At 42.2% G+C, this 17,897-nt stretch overlaps 1 long non-coding RNA gene across 1 annotated transcript; it reads left to right on the plus strand.

Annotated features, from left to right (window-relative positions):
* Positions 1 to 9,780: 9,780 nt before the first annotated feature.
* LOC147833937 (uncharacterized) lies at positions 9,781 to 10,992 on the plus strand. The gene is made up of 2 exons (XR_015508121.1): positions 9,781 to 9,941; positions 10,035 to 10,992. It is a non-coding gene; the product is annotated as an uncharacterized LOC147833937 (long non-coding RNA).
* The last annotated feature ends 6,905 nt before the right edge of the window (positions 10,993 to 17,897 follow it).

Consider the following 17,897-nt stretch of genomic DNA (forward strand, 5'->3'; position numbering starts at 1 on the left):
CCAGATCTACCAGGAGGATTAAAATGGGGAAGGGAAGGTCTTAAAATTTTAGGTGTGTTTTTAGGTTCTTCAAATTTCATGGAAAAAAATTGGGAGGGACTGCTGGAGAAAGTGGTGGCCCGATTGTCTAGATGGAAATGGCTATTACCACAAATGTCTTATAAAGGGAGAGTTTTGGTAATAAATAATCTGGTAGCGTCTACACTATGGCATAGGATGATGGTGCTTGAACCACCACAGGAGTTGGTGGTGTCTATACAAAAGAAACTAGTAGATTTTTTTCTGGACTGGTCAACATTGGATTCGTGCTGCACAACTGTATTTGCCAAATTGTGAAGGAGGGCAAGGATTAATAGACATCAAAAGTAAAATTCAAGCTTTCAGACTGATTTCAGCCCAAAAACTTTTGTGTAAAAGCAAGTTGTCATGGACTCATACTGCCTGTGCAATCTTGAGAACAGTAAAGGGGCTGAATTATGATCTACATCTTTTTTGGATACAAACTGATGAGATGGGTTTAACAGGGATTACATTGTTTTATAAATCAGTGCTACAAGCATGGAATAAAACCTTCAAGATTCAAAGAATATTTGACATCCCTAAATATTGGGTGTTGGAGGAACCCCTTTTTCATAATCCAGTGGTTCATGGTACACTGATATCTTCGAGGAGTGTACAGAACAATATGATTAAAAGCAACTGTACAAAGTTAAAACATCTGGGGCCTCATGTACGAAAACTTGCGTGGAAATCTTACTAAAACATTGCGTACGCACAAAGCTGTAAATGTGCGTACGCATAAAAAAATTCAGATGTATGAAACACTGTGTACGCCGAATTTCACGCATATTCTTTTGTACATCTGAATGAACGTGAAACTGAGCGCAACATGCACGAGCACAAAACCCCTCCCTGCCTCCTCCCCCGTATGAATATGCTAATGACTATGCTAATGGCAAAACCCAACGAAAAAGCAATGGCAAAATCAAGCAAAAAGAGAAACTTTGAACAGAATGTGAAATGGAGGTGCTGCTTTCGGAGGTAGACCGGAGAAAAGAGGTGTTATTTGCAAGTTTGTTCTCCGGAATTAACAACAAAAGAAAAAAATAGAGTGGGAGAGTTTAGCTGATGCGGTTAACACAGTTGGGTCTGAACATCGCACTGAGTGCATTAAAAAAAAGATATAGAGTGGTTTATATCTGTAAAATGTTGAAATACTCTTAGTAGTCTCAGTGGCGCACGTCGATAGATGCATGTGATCATAAATTGACATGTTCGAGCATGAACTCGGCTCGAATCCAGCGTCTGATGAATTCTTTCTTCTTTTTTTTTCCCCGCTACATATCAGATTTTGCCCACTATTTATCACGAGAAAGACAAGTAGGAATCATCAATAAGTTTGTGCATTATATTTTATTTGCACATTTATTGAATGGAAATGTTTCTGATTCACTCATGCAAATTCATCTTCAGATAGTGTCTTTATAGCAATGTGCGTGCGGTAGATCGCTCAGATTACATTGGGAAAACAGGCGACCGCTGCAAATTGTGCTTTAATGTTTAGCTGGTCAACTGTGTGGTATGGAAACCTTACATACCTGCTAGATGAACCCGTCTCATACAGCTGCCATTGCAAGGCTCAGACACTTTGTAGAGAGGAATTTAACACAACTGCCTCAAGGAGTCGCCAATGGAAATAAAGCAGACACGCACAAAAAATGTGCGTATGCCAGCCAGAAAGCTGCCGTGAAGCTGCGCACATTCCCACGTTCAGTTCATTGTTAGTAAATCCAAACGTGAGCGATTCTGAGCGTGAAACCTGGCGTACGAAAAGTTTTTGTGCGTACGCAGCGTTGATACATGAGGCCCCTGATCACGGCGGATGGATGGAAGTCGATAGAGGACATAATGGTTTTTACAGGACTGAGATCCCATCGTTTAGCTACACGATTCTTGGAGGAAATACACTCTTTTTTGCCTGGACAGTATAGAGCGATTTTACAAGAAGAAGACTCGAGTGAAGAAGTTAAAATTCTCCCTCTAGTGGTATCTTCAAGTTGTGAATTTGGTGGGTTCGAGGAAGAGACTGAAATTTCTAAAACATGGACGGTTGACGGAATTTCTAAAGAGGTTTTATACATCTTATGTGTTAAGAACGTTCACAATGACATACTAAAAGGACAGTTATTGAAATGGACTAAAAAGTTTGGACCTAATTTCCCCTTAAGAGATCAGTGGAGGTCCCTATATAAATCTCCTCTTGAGAAAAGAATCGGGGACTTGCAGTGGAGACTTGTTCATGGGGCAATAGCTACCAACAGTCATGTGTCTCATCTTAATCCAATAGTTAGGAGGGAGTGTGCTTTTTGTGGTAAGGAAGAGAATGTAGTACATTTGTTTTTAAGTTGTACAAGATTGGAAGACCTTTTTAATGTTTTAAAATACTGGTTTAGAGGTTTTGGAGAAACCTTTTCTGAATGTATTTTTATAGGGGGAGTAAAATATAGAATGTCTAAAAAGATCCTTTTTACTCTTTTAAATTATGTTATTGGCACAGCAAAATTGTCTATTTGGAAAACTAGAAAAAACTAAATATCAGGTTCTGGTGGAATAGATCCAGTGATTATGTTAAAAGGTTTAATTTCAACAAGATTGAAAATTGAATTTACTTTCTATGAATTGGTAAGAGATCTAATAACATTTGAAGAAAAGTGGTGTCTAAGAAGAATTTTATGTAGTGTTTATGAAGAACAGCTTGTACTTAATTTATAAAAACAATAATAAGGTAGTTGGGTTTCATTTTTTAATTTGGGTTTTTTAATCGACTCAAAGATGAATGGAATATGATGTGAATGAACATTTAATGGATTGAGAATGTTTTGTTAAAAAAAAGAAAAAGAAAAATTGTAAATAATAAAGCTGTTTTAAACCTCTCTCTCTCTCTCCCTCTCTCTCTCTCTCTCTCTCTCTCTCTCTCTCACCAGATGGTGCAGTAGTCAACAGGGGATAACAGCAGAAATATGCTAACTAGTAAAACTTTGACCTCTTTCCTGCAGTGGTGTTGAATGTTATACACCACGGGATACTATGGATAATAGAAAAGACATACACTTCAGTCAAATATGTACACAGTATGCTTTTTTTGCCACTTGACTATCTACATCTTTTGATTACAGACTACTTTGAACAGCAGATAAATATATAATGCTGATGCTGAAGTCTCTTGGCCTCAAGAATTTTCATAGGAAACTGGCACTACTCAATAGAATGGGAAAATCTGGGGTTCCTAACTTTCTCACATGCTTTTTTTACTTTTCCCTCTACTTTCCTCTCTTTTTCCTCATGAACTTGCCTTGGGTCACCTAGAGTTCATTAAATATATTAGTAATCGATATATAATCTTCACTGTGAATTTTATATTATGTTTGGTACATTTCAGAGAAACTCTGTCCTACTTTAAACTGTGTCCTACTCCCAGCCTTTCTTTGGGTCCCGAGAGCCTAATATTTCTGTAACACTGAAAAATTGATGTAGTTCATTAAAACATCTGTTGTGTATAGGATAAAATTGTTTTTAAGAGGGAAAAATATTTTGTGCTTGTGCTAAGATAATTGGCATTAGCAGTGGGAGAAAACAAACACTAACTTAAGGTTGAGTCCCAGTTTTATCAAACAACACTCTTAGACAAATGAGCCAAAAATATGTTATTACAATTAAAAGGTATAAAAGGGACCAAAGACCCAAAATGTTAGCCAAGGCTATGCAGGTTTGCAGAGACAGAAAGGTAAAGGACTCAGAATCTGTGAAATGTAACAATGTTTATTTTTTGCGACACCATGAAATGGACAATTAAAACGGTTCAATACTCAGTTTCTGTAGATTCTCTTAGACTTATAGGCTGCCGGTCCTCCACCTCTCCAGGGCCGGAGTCCCCGCCGCTACCCTGTGCTACTGTGCTAAACAGAGGGAATGTACCTTTACGGATACTACAAGCTTTACGCAATCACTCACTCCCCCGGCTACATGTACGATCTCCCCAGTCTCCTGGTCCACACTGGGAACACAGAGAGCCTCAACGAATGCAGCCCAACCATTAACAATAACGCACACTGGTAGCAACTCCTACCTGTCTTCAGACCAAACGATACGCTGGAACAACGTCCCCCGAGGTTCCCCCAGACGTATGGTTTGAGGCTCAAAGCAAGCCTTTAAATATGCTTCAAAAGTAATTAAAAGGGTACGTCCCTCTAATCTCGTAACAGGTTTGGCGTATCACCACAATTGTTTTTTAAAAACACACACGCATTCCATAATTAAGGTTGTTTTCTTGTTTTGTTTCACATTCAGGACAGTAACAACAATAGCCTAGTTCCCCTTCGGATGGGCAACTTCTATGCTATAGTGAATTAATCCAATTATGGGGATTTTGTTCTGAAAGCCAATCATCTGGAAGAGTATGTAAACAAGTCAATTAAATGCCAATGAGTTGCCAGCGTCAGCTTGCGCAGCTGATGCTTGTTGTAATCAATTAAAAAATATAAGCACAGCAAGAGCAAGGCTGAGGCATCATTTTAGCTTTACAGACTTCACAGCCTTTTGAGAGAGTCGATGAGGGTTCCTCATGCTGATATTCAGTGATTTCAAGCGAACGAGAGCAGTCTCCCGGTCCAGAGTGTGGTACACGCAGCAGCAGACGGTCAAGCTGAGCTTTCTCCCTTGCCTGGCATTCTTTGGGTCCGGTCCTCCAGAGCAGTGTGTATAGTTGCACTTTCACCTGGCAACACCAGGTGACACAGTCGTCCAGAATGTCCTCTGCAGATGGCGCTCTGACTGTGCATTTCTGGATGCGGTGGTTTCCTCTCCCTGGATGAAGGGCACGAGCACTGTGTTGCATGTCTGAGGGTCCAGCATGTTAATGCAATTCTCACGGGCAGTTCATGTCATCTACCCAGATGGTAGCCCTTACGCTCGATGACACCGATGAACACAGGGACCAGAAGGGACCAGAAGATGGTTTATCTCCCAGCTCCGCGGCCGGACCGACTAGATGGGTGCTACATTGAGGACAAGAGGGCCCTTCATGTCCCCTTCTTCCCAGAGGTGTACAGTAGGCTCATGCAGTCTTGGAGGGTACATTTTTCTGCCCATGCTGCGTGGTCCTCCGCCCTCACCACTCTTGATGGTGGAGCATGCAGGGGATATGAGGTGATCTCTTAGGTCGAGTGAGCCAGTGCAGTCAATCTTTGTCCGTGTGGCGCCTCCTCTTTGTGGGGTCCACCTCGTCTGCTGTCTAAAGCCTCGTCTGCTGTCTGTAAGTTATCTGCCTTCCTCAGAGCCAGAGCCTACAAGGCTGTGGGCCAGGCTGCTTCCGCCTTGCACACTATGGCCACCTACCAGCACTACCAAGCACAGGCGCTGGCCCAGCTGCACAAGGATGTGTCCGACGCATGCTTGTTACATGAGCTCCGCACCGCAACTGACTATGCTCTTCGGACCACTAAGTCCGCTGCGTGTGCTTTGGGGAGGACGATGTCCACATTAGTGATCCAGAAGTGCCACCTCTGACTAAACCTGGCTGATATGCGCAAAGTCGACAAAGTTCACTTACTTGACTCCCCCATATCCCAGGCTGGCCTGTTCAGCGACATCGTCGGTGAATTCACCCAGAAATTTAAGGCGGTGAGAGAGCAGTCTGATGCAAAAGGTAATGTCATCTATCGGCAAGACCATAAGCCTGCTCTGCCCGCCAAGCCATCCACAACTGCTGCTCCTCACCGACGGCACCAGCTTACAAGAGCTGCCCCCATCCCCTTGCCCAGGGCGCCGTTAAGTCCGGTAAATGGACTGTCAAGCGTCCCTGAGACAGGCCATTTGGAGAAAAGGGAATTTGCTTTTTCCTTGATGAAGGGTCGTGCCGCATTTTCTATAGCACTTTCAGTGCAATGAAAACATCAATGAAAGCACTTTTTCGCTTCCCCGCATGTGACAGCTGGAACTCTGCAAGTCTGGGATGCTATGCCTTCCAGCTTGCTGGTTCTGTGCATTTCCCCAGTGGCTCACAGGCTCTGGGAGGACGATTTCCTTTCTCCCACCCCTCGAGCCCCCCCTCCGGAGCTCTTCCACGGGACACCAGCACACCCACTCCAGCTGCCCCACTGCTGGTATGTCAGCAATCATAGCGATGAGTCCATTAGCGAGAGCTTTGCCTGCCTGGTTAGCGCAGGCCAGACCTTCGCGGTGGCTTATACACACAATCAGACTCAGCTATGCAATTCAGTTCACAAAATGGCCCCCCAAGTTTACGGGTGTGTATTTCACCAGGGTCAGCCCCCTGTCCGCCCCTGTCTTGCAAGAGAAGATTGCTGTCCTCCTGGCGAAGGATGAAATCGAGCCGGTCCCTCCAGTTGAGATGGACAGCGGGATTTACAGCCCATACTTCATCGTGCCCAAAAAGAGCAGGGAGTCATGGCCAATCCTAGATCTGCGTGTTTTTTAACCGCTGTCTACACAAGTTGCATTTCAGAATGCTCATGCAGAAACACATCCTCTGGCGCGTTCATCCTTAGAATTGGTTTGCAGCGATAGACCTGAAGGACGTGTACTTCCATGTCTCCATTCTTCCACGCCACTGTCAGTTTCTGCGGTTTGCATTCTAAGGTTGAGCTTGGCAATACATAGTAATAGGCAATAGGATAGGTAATAGGCAATACTTGGCAATTGGATCTCTTTTCTTGGGCCGGAACTGGACTCGCTCACCATGACAGCGCGCCTCTCTGGAGAGCGTGCTTAGGTAATGCTAAACAGCCTGAGAGAATTCGACAGCAAAATAGTGGTACCACTGAAATCATTTCAGAGGCTACTGGGGCATATGGCATGTCACACGGCTTGGATTACTCCATATGAGACCACTTTAGCACTGGCTTTACGATCGAGTCCCCAGACTCGTATGGAACGTGGGCACACACCAAGTCACTGTTACTGCGCTGTGTCACCGTGCCCTCACCCCTTGGAATGACCTCTCGTTCCCACAGACCGGAGTGCCTCTAGGACAGGCGTCCAGTCATGTTGATGTTTCAACAGATGCTTCCAGCATGGGCTGGGAGGCTGTGTTGCGGGTATGCAGCTGCAGGCCTGTGGAAAGGAACCCATTTGCATTGGCATTTCAATCACCTAGAGCTGTTGGCAGCGTTCTCGCTCTCCACCGTTTTTTTTTCCCGCCATCTACTCCTCTGGAGTCATACGCAGCTGAAATTGATGTGCACCATTCACGTTCAAGGTGAGCTCAAACGTGCAGCTGAAGCGCTCTCACGGCAGCCTTTATGTTCCAGAGAATGGAGACTCCACCCCGAGTCTGTTCAACTGATATGGGCGCGATTCGGGGAAGCCCAGATCGTTCTATTTGCTTCTCCTGAGAACGCTCATTGCAGGTGTTTTTTCCCTGAGCAAGGGCTCTCTCTGCGCAAATGCACTGGCCCACAGCTGGCCTCGGGGTATGCGCAATATGCGTTTCCCCCAGTGAGCCTGCTCGCGCAGTTACTGTGCAAGGTCATGGAGGACGAAGAGCAGGTCTTGCTAGTTGCACCCATCAAACCCAACCGGACCTGGATGTCAGAGCTCTCCCTCCTCGCGACAGCCCTCCCCTGGCAGATTTCTTTGAGAGAAGACCTGCTTTGGAATCTTTGGAATCTCCTCATGTGGTCGTTAGACGCGAGAATGACTTAGGTAACCTACCAATTGCAGTGGTTAATACCATCCCTCAGGCTAGATCCCCCTCCACGAGCCACGCCTACGCCCTGAAGTGGAGTCTATTCACTGAATGGTGTGTCTCTTTCAGAGAAGACCCCCGAAATTGCCAGATCAGCGTTGTGCTTTCTTTCCTTCAAGAGAACTTGGAGAGCAGGCTGTCGCCCTCCACACTCAAGGTTTACATGGCTGCCATCTCTGCTCATCCAGACGCAGTGGCTGGCAGCACGATAGGAAGGCATTACCTCATCATACATTTCCTTAGAGGTGCTAGGCGAATTAATCCACCCCGCCTCCCTCTCATGGTCTCTTTTGGGATCTTGCCCTCGATCTCACGAGCCTGCGTACAGATTCGAACAGATCCGTCTTTAAGATTTTTGTCTCTGAAGACAGCTCTGCTGGTGGCATTGACATCAATTAAGAGGGTCTGAGACCTGGAGGCATTTTCGGTCAGTGAACCCCCGTCCGGAATATGTGCCCAAGGTTCCTACCACACCGCTTAAAGACCAGGTAGTGAGCCTGTAAGCGTTGTCGCCGGAGCAGGCCGACCCATCCCTTTCATTACTTTGTCCAGTTTGCGCTTTGCGTATTTATCTGGACGGCACTCAGAGCTTTAGATCATCTTAGCAGCTCTTCATCTGTTATTGTGGATGGCAGCAGGGAAGTGCCGTATCTAAACAGAGGTTGGCCCACTAAATAGTGGATGCCATCTCCCTCGCTTATCAAAGCCAGGGCAAGCCGTGTCTCCCAGAAGTGTGTGGGCACTCCGCTCGGAGCATCGCATCCTCTTGGGCGCATGCACACAGCGTCTCTCTAACAGACAATCTGCAAATGGAGCCGGTTTCCTCAAGGGTATTAGCTAACACTTTGTTATTGAGGAAACATTTCAGTTAAGGTGTTGAAATGCATTTGCCGCGCCATTCTCCCTAAAACAGAGATATGTGTGCTTATTCAATCTGTCAGTAAAGTTCCCTGCTTAGGTGAGCCCTGCAGAGATTCCTCTGAGGCCCTGACACTGACTCAGCGGAGAAGTCACCTACTGGCCCATTATATTGTAGGTCTACCCTTTGGTCATCCCGCGTTTTGGGTATAGATGCCTGCTATGCGTAATCCCCACTAGGCGATCCCACATGCTTATTCAGCCACGGGGCAGTCCCCCCTCACAGGTGGACCCGTTTCTTCCTTCAACGCTAATCATCTTACTATATGTGCATTCCCCCTTCTCAGGGCTAGTCCATAAACTTTTTTGCCACCATATCTCCCCACTTGGGTAGCATGTGGCCTCTGCAGTGTCCTCACTATCGGGACTGTACGCTTTCCCAACATACTGTTGTATTTTAATTCCTTGAAATTATCTAGACACTTGCAGCTCCCGAAAAATATATCTAAATCTTCTATTAAAGAAGGATAAGTTAGGGCCAGGGAACACATTAGAAGACCACACCTCTCTATGATGCAGTTCCATTTACATACTGTTTCAGATGATTGACTTTCTGAATGAAATCCCCATAAGTGGATTAATCCACTTTATCATTTCTGCCCCCAAGTTGTTAAGGTGCATAGTTGGCATGTTGCTATTTTGAGGAACTTAAGTAAACTGCACAATTGACCAACTGAAATATCTTCACAAATGAAAAAAAAATAAATAAATAAATAAATAAGAATTAAAATGTTGCAAAAATATTGTTTTCTATATAAATAGAAACACCACTTTGATATTTATGACAATTTGCATTTGTATAATGCTATTATTATTATTTTGTTTTATTTATTATATGCATTTTTATTTTCGTTTTAATAAAAACAAGTTTAGATTTGTCCACCTGTCAGTTTTTGGAGACGTTTGCATCACCATATGGAGCATGAGAATTCTCACACACAGTTTCCGTGTGTGTTATTTTAATCATGTGACATTCCACATGTGCTCCTTTGTTCCAGTTCCCGCCACTAATTATTGTTCACCTGTGTTCATCCCCTGTGGCTAATCATTGTCATCATCCACTGTGTATTTATAGTCCTATGTTTCCTTCAGTCATTGTCCGGTATTCTCACTACGTCGATGTCTTTCTTCACTCCATGGGTTTCCTGTATTCATCTCCATACGTATTGTAAAGAAATAAATCTGTTTTGATAATATTGAAATCCTGTGTTTTCTTCAAGTTAACCCAGGCGTTAAATAGTACCAGACCAAAGAAAAAGTATTAGGCTTGATTTCCTATCGTTTCGTTTTCATAGTCTTGTTGCCCCAGTGTTTTATTTTCCTTCCCCTCATGTTTTTTTTTTCCCCCAAGGACACCATCTACACCCCAGAATTCCTCATCCTGATGTTGAAGCAGGAGGAAAAGGGTCTCGAGGACCATAAAGACAGTTTCCTCTTTCTAGCAAAACAATCCAGATGGCCAGACGACGTGCTCTGCTTGTTCTACAACTCCAACTTGGACACCACTTGCAGAGCACGATCGTCCGAACATGATCCTCGAGGCAATCTCGCCACCTATGTTGAGAAGACACAGGCAAGGAACCGACCATCGATCGACGTCAGTGCTACTCCGGACACAGTGACCAGCCCAACCACCATCTGCAGGGTGCGTACGCCAGTGCCCACCACAGACGGAGAGCCACTCTGCATTATGTGAGCCATCGCCATCCAGAGCGACAGAGTGGAACATCACCAAGCAGAAGGAGCTCAACCAGCCGTCTGACCAGGTGTGTGAGCTGGCAAACATTGTCCATTGTTGGAGTCCTGGCCATTTGCGGCTCCACGTTGGCTCTCTCCCCCCTCATCTCCTCCGTGGACCGTCAGCTGACCAGGCTCCCTCACCCCCCTCGGCTCTGCCTTGGTCAGCTGCCTCCACCTCTGGACTCCGGCTGCGCCTCATCTCTCCACCCTGCCAGCTCTGTTGAGTTCCTCCTTCCCTACAGCTACAAGGCTCCTCCTTTCCTCCTCAGCCCTATGGATACTCAGCATCACCTTAGCCCTTTAGCTCCTTGTTGACTCCTTGGGTTCCAGCTGCAGCGTCTCCCATGGTCCAGTTTGGCGTTTGTTCCAGTTCCCGCCACTAGTCAATATTCATCTGTTCCACCTGTGTTCATCCCCTGTGTCTAATCATTGTCATCATCCACTGTGTATTTATAGTCCTGTGTTTCCTTCAGTCATCGTCTGGTATTCTCACTTCAATGTCTGTCTTCACTCCATGTTTTCCCTCTGTTCATCTCCGTAAATGTAAATAAATATACATCTTTTGATAATCCTGAGATCCCGTGCCTTCAAGTGAACCCAGGCGTTACAAGAATAGGATGTGTTTGGATATAACAGTTTTTGTTTTTTACCACACTTTTTTTGTAATTGTTCATTTTTTACTTTTGCTGGAAATAAGAACTGAATTTAGAAATTTAATGACTAAACTAGGGCGACGCAGTTGCGCAGTGGGTAGCATGTTCGCCTCACAGCAAGAAGGTCGCTGGGTCGCTGGTTCGATCCTTGGCTCAGTTGGTGTTTCTGTGTGGAGTTTGCATGTTTTCCCTGCGTTTGTGTGGGTTTTCTCTGGGTACTCTGGTTTCCCCCACAGTCCAAAGACATGCGGTACAGGTGAATTGGGTAGGCTAAATTATGAGTGTGTGTGTGTGTGTGTGTGTGTGTGTATGTGTGGATGTTTCCCAGAGATGGGTTGTGGCTGGAAGGGCATCCGCTGCGTAAAAACTTGCTGGATAAGTTGGCGGTTCATTCCGCGGTGCGACCCCAGATTAATAAAGGGACTAAGCCGCGAGAAAATGAATGAATGTCTAGACTAATGAATGTCTTCAGTTATCCACGAAGTAAAGAGTGAAATTAAAGAGAAATTCAAGAGTTCACACTTAGCTGATAATCAATAAAGCGTATTTGGCATGCTGTCCCGTGGGAGAGTCCTCAGCTCGTAATATCCTCGAGCCCGGGGCTCCCTCCCGTTAGAAGGGCGAGAGGGCAGTTCGAGCTCAGGTAGGTCGAGAACTCCTCTGCTTGTCGCTATGTGAGAAGTGTAAACTAGGGTTGTCTTAGGTGATAATTTGGTTTAGTCGATTGCTATGGTTTATGTTTTTGGACAGTGGGAGGAAAGATAACTGGGGTGAAAAACTCTGGTTATTTATAATGCTTCTGTAATCATCTAGTAGGGCCGATTACAGAGCTAATGAGAAATCAGTCGTGTTGATCATAAGCACGTTATCCTCTGGAAATTAGTTTTTGAATAAACCACTTGTTAAGAGGCCAAATGCAGAGGCTTGTTCTTTGTACTAGCACTGCAGATGGTTTTTTTAAACTGTTTTCTCGCTAGTGAACCATTTAGTTTTCCATCCTTAAAATAGCTTTCAAGAGTTGATGATTGATTATAAGTCACAGCGGATGATTGATTATAAGCTTATTTGGCATGCCGTCCCAGGAGAGAGCCCTATGCTCATAAAATCCTCGAGCCTGGGGCTTCCCTCCCGTTGCAAGGCGGGAGGGGAGTTTGAGCTCAGGTAGATCTCGAGAACTCCCCTGCTGTAGTAACTGATGAACAGATAGTGATTGCTCTTAAGAGATAACTACATACTAGAAGCATGTCTATGGTGCCAATTTTGATTAGTCAATTAACTTAAGTTACATGTTTTTGGACGGTGGGAGGAAACCAAGGAATCCGGGGGAAACCCACGTGAGCACGGGGAGAAAGTGCAAACTCCGCACAGAAACGTCTGCTGGTCTGGCAAAGCTTGGAACCAAAGGCGTTCTTGCTGTGAGGCAATAGTGCTAAGCACTGGGCCATAATGTCACTTATGTAGGAAGGAGGAGGAGTAGGGGTGGAAGGGGGAGATTCTTCAAAACGAAGATAGAGGTGGAATGTAACCCATGGTATTTTTAGTAGTTTAGGAGTCGTCTGATTGGTGCATTGAGAATTGGATAATGCAGATCCAGCCGCTAGCAATCTTAAGCACGTGATCCTCTCAAAATTTGTTTATAAATAAACTTCACAAATTGGATACAGACATGCACTTAATGCTTTTGTGCCATGCATAGTTAAAATAGAGCCCAAAGTCTTTTACTAATATATGTTTAAATAATAATAATAATAATAATAATAATAATAATAATTATGATAAAGTAAATAACTAAATTTTGTACATTATAAAAAGCAAGACACATTGTATACATTTTGGATTATGGGCAGTGACACAGCTTTTCTAGAAGCTTATGAAAACATTACCTGTGAAATCCTGTTATTCTGCTCTGTGTGAATGCAAAAGGAAAATTATCAGTATGAGTACATATAAGTTCAGAACGAGCTTATGTGAGACCTCTACTCTAGCCAATCAGGACATTTCAACACAAATGATGCTTTCACATATGTGCTGTTTATGAAAATAAAAGCATTGCAATCCTTTATTCATACACATTTAGCCAACATTTCTATGTTCCTTCTGATTCATCTGTGGAAAAAATGATCAATAAAATGCTTGTGATAAACCACTCTGTTTTTGCCTGCAATTGTGAGTGTGATTTAAAAACTAGAGCACATTTCATAAAAGAGGTTGAATGAAAACTCTGAGTAGGTTCAGGGATGGGCAGTAATACACTAAACTGTATTTGATATAAAACACCTAATTTTTACATTTTAGTTAATGTAATCAAATGAAAAATCCTATTAAGAGATTTATTTTCTGCTCTTTTTAATCAGAATGGTTAAATTATACAGCGAAGAAAAGGTTAACGAGATTTGACAACTCAATTTCTTGCTAATCATTTTAATAGGCTAAACTATTTTCTGTTTTATTTGCAGCTTTTTCTAATGTATACTGTTTATTATATCCTTTGTAAACAATAATAATAAAAAAAAACATATTACTGACCCTTTCAACTGTTTATTTGCAATAAAACAGCTCCAGATGTACATATTTATGGGGGGAAGGGAATCCCTTATTTTCACATCCCTATGTTAACAGGTAGGACTCAAGACCTGCAGAGACTCACACTTCAAACTGATGCCTGTTGTACTCAATACACTCATACTACTTCAGACATGATGGAGAAATTGATTTAGGATGTCACGCATCAACATCCACACAAACACTGTATTTGTTGACGCATGCAAATCAATCTAAAACCAATCAGGGAAGCACTTTCAACACATTTCTTTTTTCATTTGGTGCTGCTAATTATTTAATTAAGCAATGTTTATTATTCTCAGAAAAGTTTATAAAAAAACACTTCTGCGTATGGTTGTTTCCTATGAAACATTTCTTGTGTAAGCAGTACATTTAGAAAATTATCATAATATACATCAGGGCTATTCAATTGTCAGTCTGTGGGCCGACTACATCCCCTGAGGCAATTTGTTCTGGCCCTCCAATTAGTGTGACCAAGACCTCAAAAATAAATTTAGTTTAGGCAAAAAATGGTTGTTTTAGTTATAAAGTGGCAGGGGTCTGTTCAATATAGCACAAGCTGCAGTTGAAGGCTGTTCAGAGCGTGTGTCACGTGAAAATTAAATGAGTGGCGCGAACAGCCATTTGGATATGTTTGTAGAAAAGGCCTTTTGTACAATGCGCTGATTTCTTTATTAGGGGCGCTTTAATTCAACAAAGTTAATTAATTTAAAAGGCTTCTCCAAGCCGCATGTCTTTTGCATGGAACAAAACTGCTGCAACTAAACAAAGTTATGCCAACTGTGAGCTAGTTTAAAGTTCCAAGCTTGTACACCGAAGCTACTAAGCACATACACTGAATTATCTATAGCAGCGGGCTGTTCACCTATTGCGTCATTTCCGTGTGCAAGTTTGTTATTTCTAATGTAAGAATATTACAGCTTTTGCAGCTTTCCAGGCGTATTTAGTAGAAAACATCCCATGCTGTAGCAGTGAGAGTTGTGCATGGCTTTCAGTGCAATGTAAACAAAATATATGTTAGACGAATTATTATTAAAATGATTATGTATGTATGAACACAGCTTCAATAATGCTTCAATTAAACATGATAACCGTGAAACCATGATTATTCTTCAGACTATAATCATACAACCAAAATCTATAATCTTTGCAATTGTTATGCAGTTCAAAACATAACATATGAATGTGTTTGAATGTAGAAGAAGGCTACTTAAGCAATGCACTCATTTTGTTGTGTTTTGAAATAAAAAAGCCTAATGTACAGTGCAATGATATAATGTAGTTTCAAAGTACAATATGTTACCATTTTAATCAAGACAAATCCAACATGGGTGTCTTAAGGAGCAAAATACAACATATGGGCTCCTATATGCAGTTGTTTCATCACTCATATTGCAAGTTATATCTCTCCGGCCCCCCATTGCTTTTTCTGAACTGACCCACATGACAAACTAATTGAATAGCCCTGATATACATTTTTCCACAAAAAAAAATAAATAAATAAATAAAATAAAAATCTTTAGTATGTGTATATGTGTTGCTTTTTTATTAGCACAGTATCAGTTTATTATTACTATCTCAATTTTCTCTAAATTGTGAAAAACTTAGCACCTTTGATGCATAATAAATTAAATTCTACCAAGTTTAGCATACTCAAATTTTTACACAGCTAATCTTTCAGTCTCTTTCTTCCCATGGAGCAGAGGACCTTGTACCAATGGTTTTAATTAGACAAGCAACGAACCATCAAGAGGGCCTTCACATCCCAAAAGCCTAAGAAAGCTTACTGTAAGGACAGACAATTAAAGCTAAAGTAACCTTAAATAGCATCTAACTTTATGAACTCAGATATTTTCTGACCACTATTAAGCACAGTCACTACAAATACATCAAATGCAGAGGTCTGCAACGTAGGCCTTGCTTCTCAACTCAGCAGCACTTTTAAAATCAACGCCTTTAATGATCCTGTACTGATTAGGGCATGTGTTTAATAGCTGTGTTTTCTGATTGCACATGTTGTGATGCTAAACTGCAGGTGTGTTGAATCACCATTGGTGTAGACAGTAGGAAAACAAAGAAAATGATTTCAGATTATTGCTGCTTCTCGAGGCAAATTGTTAATTGTAAGACAATTGCTCAGCCGTCTAAAATAAACTCAAGCATTTAGAACAGATATTAGACATTCTACTTCATATAGGCATTTGATTAAGTGGCACATTTGAACATCTGTATTAAAATTCATAAAAATGTAGGACATAATAACCTCACAGCTTGTAGGAATTTTTAAGTTTGATTTGCATATGAAACTTTTGTCTAAAAAAGCACATTTCGCCCAAATTTCAGTGGATGAATAATTCAAAAGAAAAAGTCCATTTACATAAACTGAATTTTAAGTATTAGGATCCACATTCTGTCTTTATCTGCAGACCCCTGGATTAAAAACAGGCGTTAAAAAAAGAGAACAAGTCAGCAACTGATCTAAACAGTCCAATGGCAAGGATTGATAATCAAATTCATTTTGTTTCACCTTGGGAGACGCCTCAGTGGTCAAGCAAGGTCTGCAAGGCATTATCTAGCAGGCGGATGTTATGTTTGACCCCTGGTTTGTTGCTCAATTAAAAAAAAAATCCCTCATGTTTTGGGTTTGGATACAACACAATTTCTACTGTTGTCACAGTCAGCCAATTGTAACCAGCAGCAAAGGTCATTATGGCCACGGGAATTTAGCTTTATTTTGCTCAACTGCCCTGCAATGGGGTTCTCTTCATTATCTTTACTGAGGCAAGTTTTTTAAAACCTTGGACATTTTATGTGAAAATGTAAATGATTTGCTCTGATCAGAAGGTAACTTAAGGGTCAAGAAGGGGGGCTTGAGGTGAAAGAAGGGTGAACTTTCTCGCATTACCCCCTGGTGTGGTGTAGCTCTGTTTTTTCAGCCTATGTTTCCATTGTCATCAGTGATTTGAATACAACAGTTCAACAGCTGCTTTCCTGATTTTCTTTTCAGATCAGAAAGGCTATTTTTGTAGTGTCTGACCATTCTCGTGGTCTTGTCTTGTGAAAATCCATAATTATTATCCATGATCCATAGAGTTATTAGGGTCTTATATTCTGGAGAGATTTAGCCATCTTACAGAGGTGTACCAGAGCGTGGTCTACTTGGGCTTTGGCGCAGTACGCTTGTAGTGTGAGTGCAAAGTGCACCTGAGCCTGAAACATAAGATGCAACGTCACTTTTAAGGGATTGTTTCATACGGTTTATTAATCATTCTTACTGTTCAATAAACAAAAAACTGTCATAGTTTATTTCAGCAAAAGTACTTTTATGATTATTTATGAGTGTCAAAAGGGACTGATCTGTTGGGTAAGATATTTGACAGTGTGTCAAAGCATGTTAAATGATTAAAATGATATAACTAAAGAAATCTCTGCTGTGCTGAGTGAGAGCACTTCTCTTCCGTTAAACTAAACAGCTCATCATCGATAACCTAAACGTGCTCTGGTTTGGATGCAATGTGAGTGCAGGCCATTGAGGGAGAGGAGAGGGGTGACAAGCGTGCTTTGACACTGTTCAAGGCAACTACATAGTGTGAGCCCTGAGTCTCCAGTTAAAGCCTAACTGAATTACTGAAATCATATATCTGATTAAATGCAACATAAACAATGTAGCAACAGATCAGTGTTACAAATGAAGCATTCAGATTCATTATAGTACAGTAAATTAAAATGTTTACATCACAGCATTAATGTCCAAATGTGTGCGTTTTTGTCTGAACAGGGATTAAACACTAAAATAATGCTAAAATAATAACTCTTTCTGTGTTTGACTTGACCCATTTATCAGTCAGTACATTTTACTTTTGTTTGTACTAGAGAAGAATTTCAATCTCCCATCCAAAATCAGCTTAAAAGACTCCTGCCAACTGTAAAGTCAAAGACTTGTCCAGGAGTGCTTTACTCTTCATAAGGCCTACTTCTGATCTAAGTTTTTTCCGATGGAGGCTGCTCTCGTTGAGTCTTTTCTTGAAGGCTATCCCTGAGTTCACTGCTGAAGCCACTCATCTATTCATTATGTCAGACCATGTAACCCTACCTTTGATTTTAGCCCCTCAGACTTAACAATGGCCACAGTTTTAGGTCTACCTCTGCCCCTGAAGCCTCCCCCTCTTTTCACCTCAAGACCTAAATTTTGCCTTCCAACCCAGAGATTTCCATTATGCCAGTGACATGCCAACCGTACATCAGAGAACATGTGGTGA

This window comes from Danio rerio, chromosome 14 (genome assembly GCF_052040795.2).
Source record: "Danio rerio strain M-AB ecotype USA chromosome 14, GRCz13ab, whole genome shotgun sequence".
In the NCBI taxonomy this organism is placed as follows: Eukaryota; Metazoa; Chordata; class Actinopteri; order Cypriniformes; family Danionidae; genus Danio; species Danio rerio.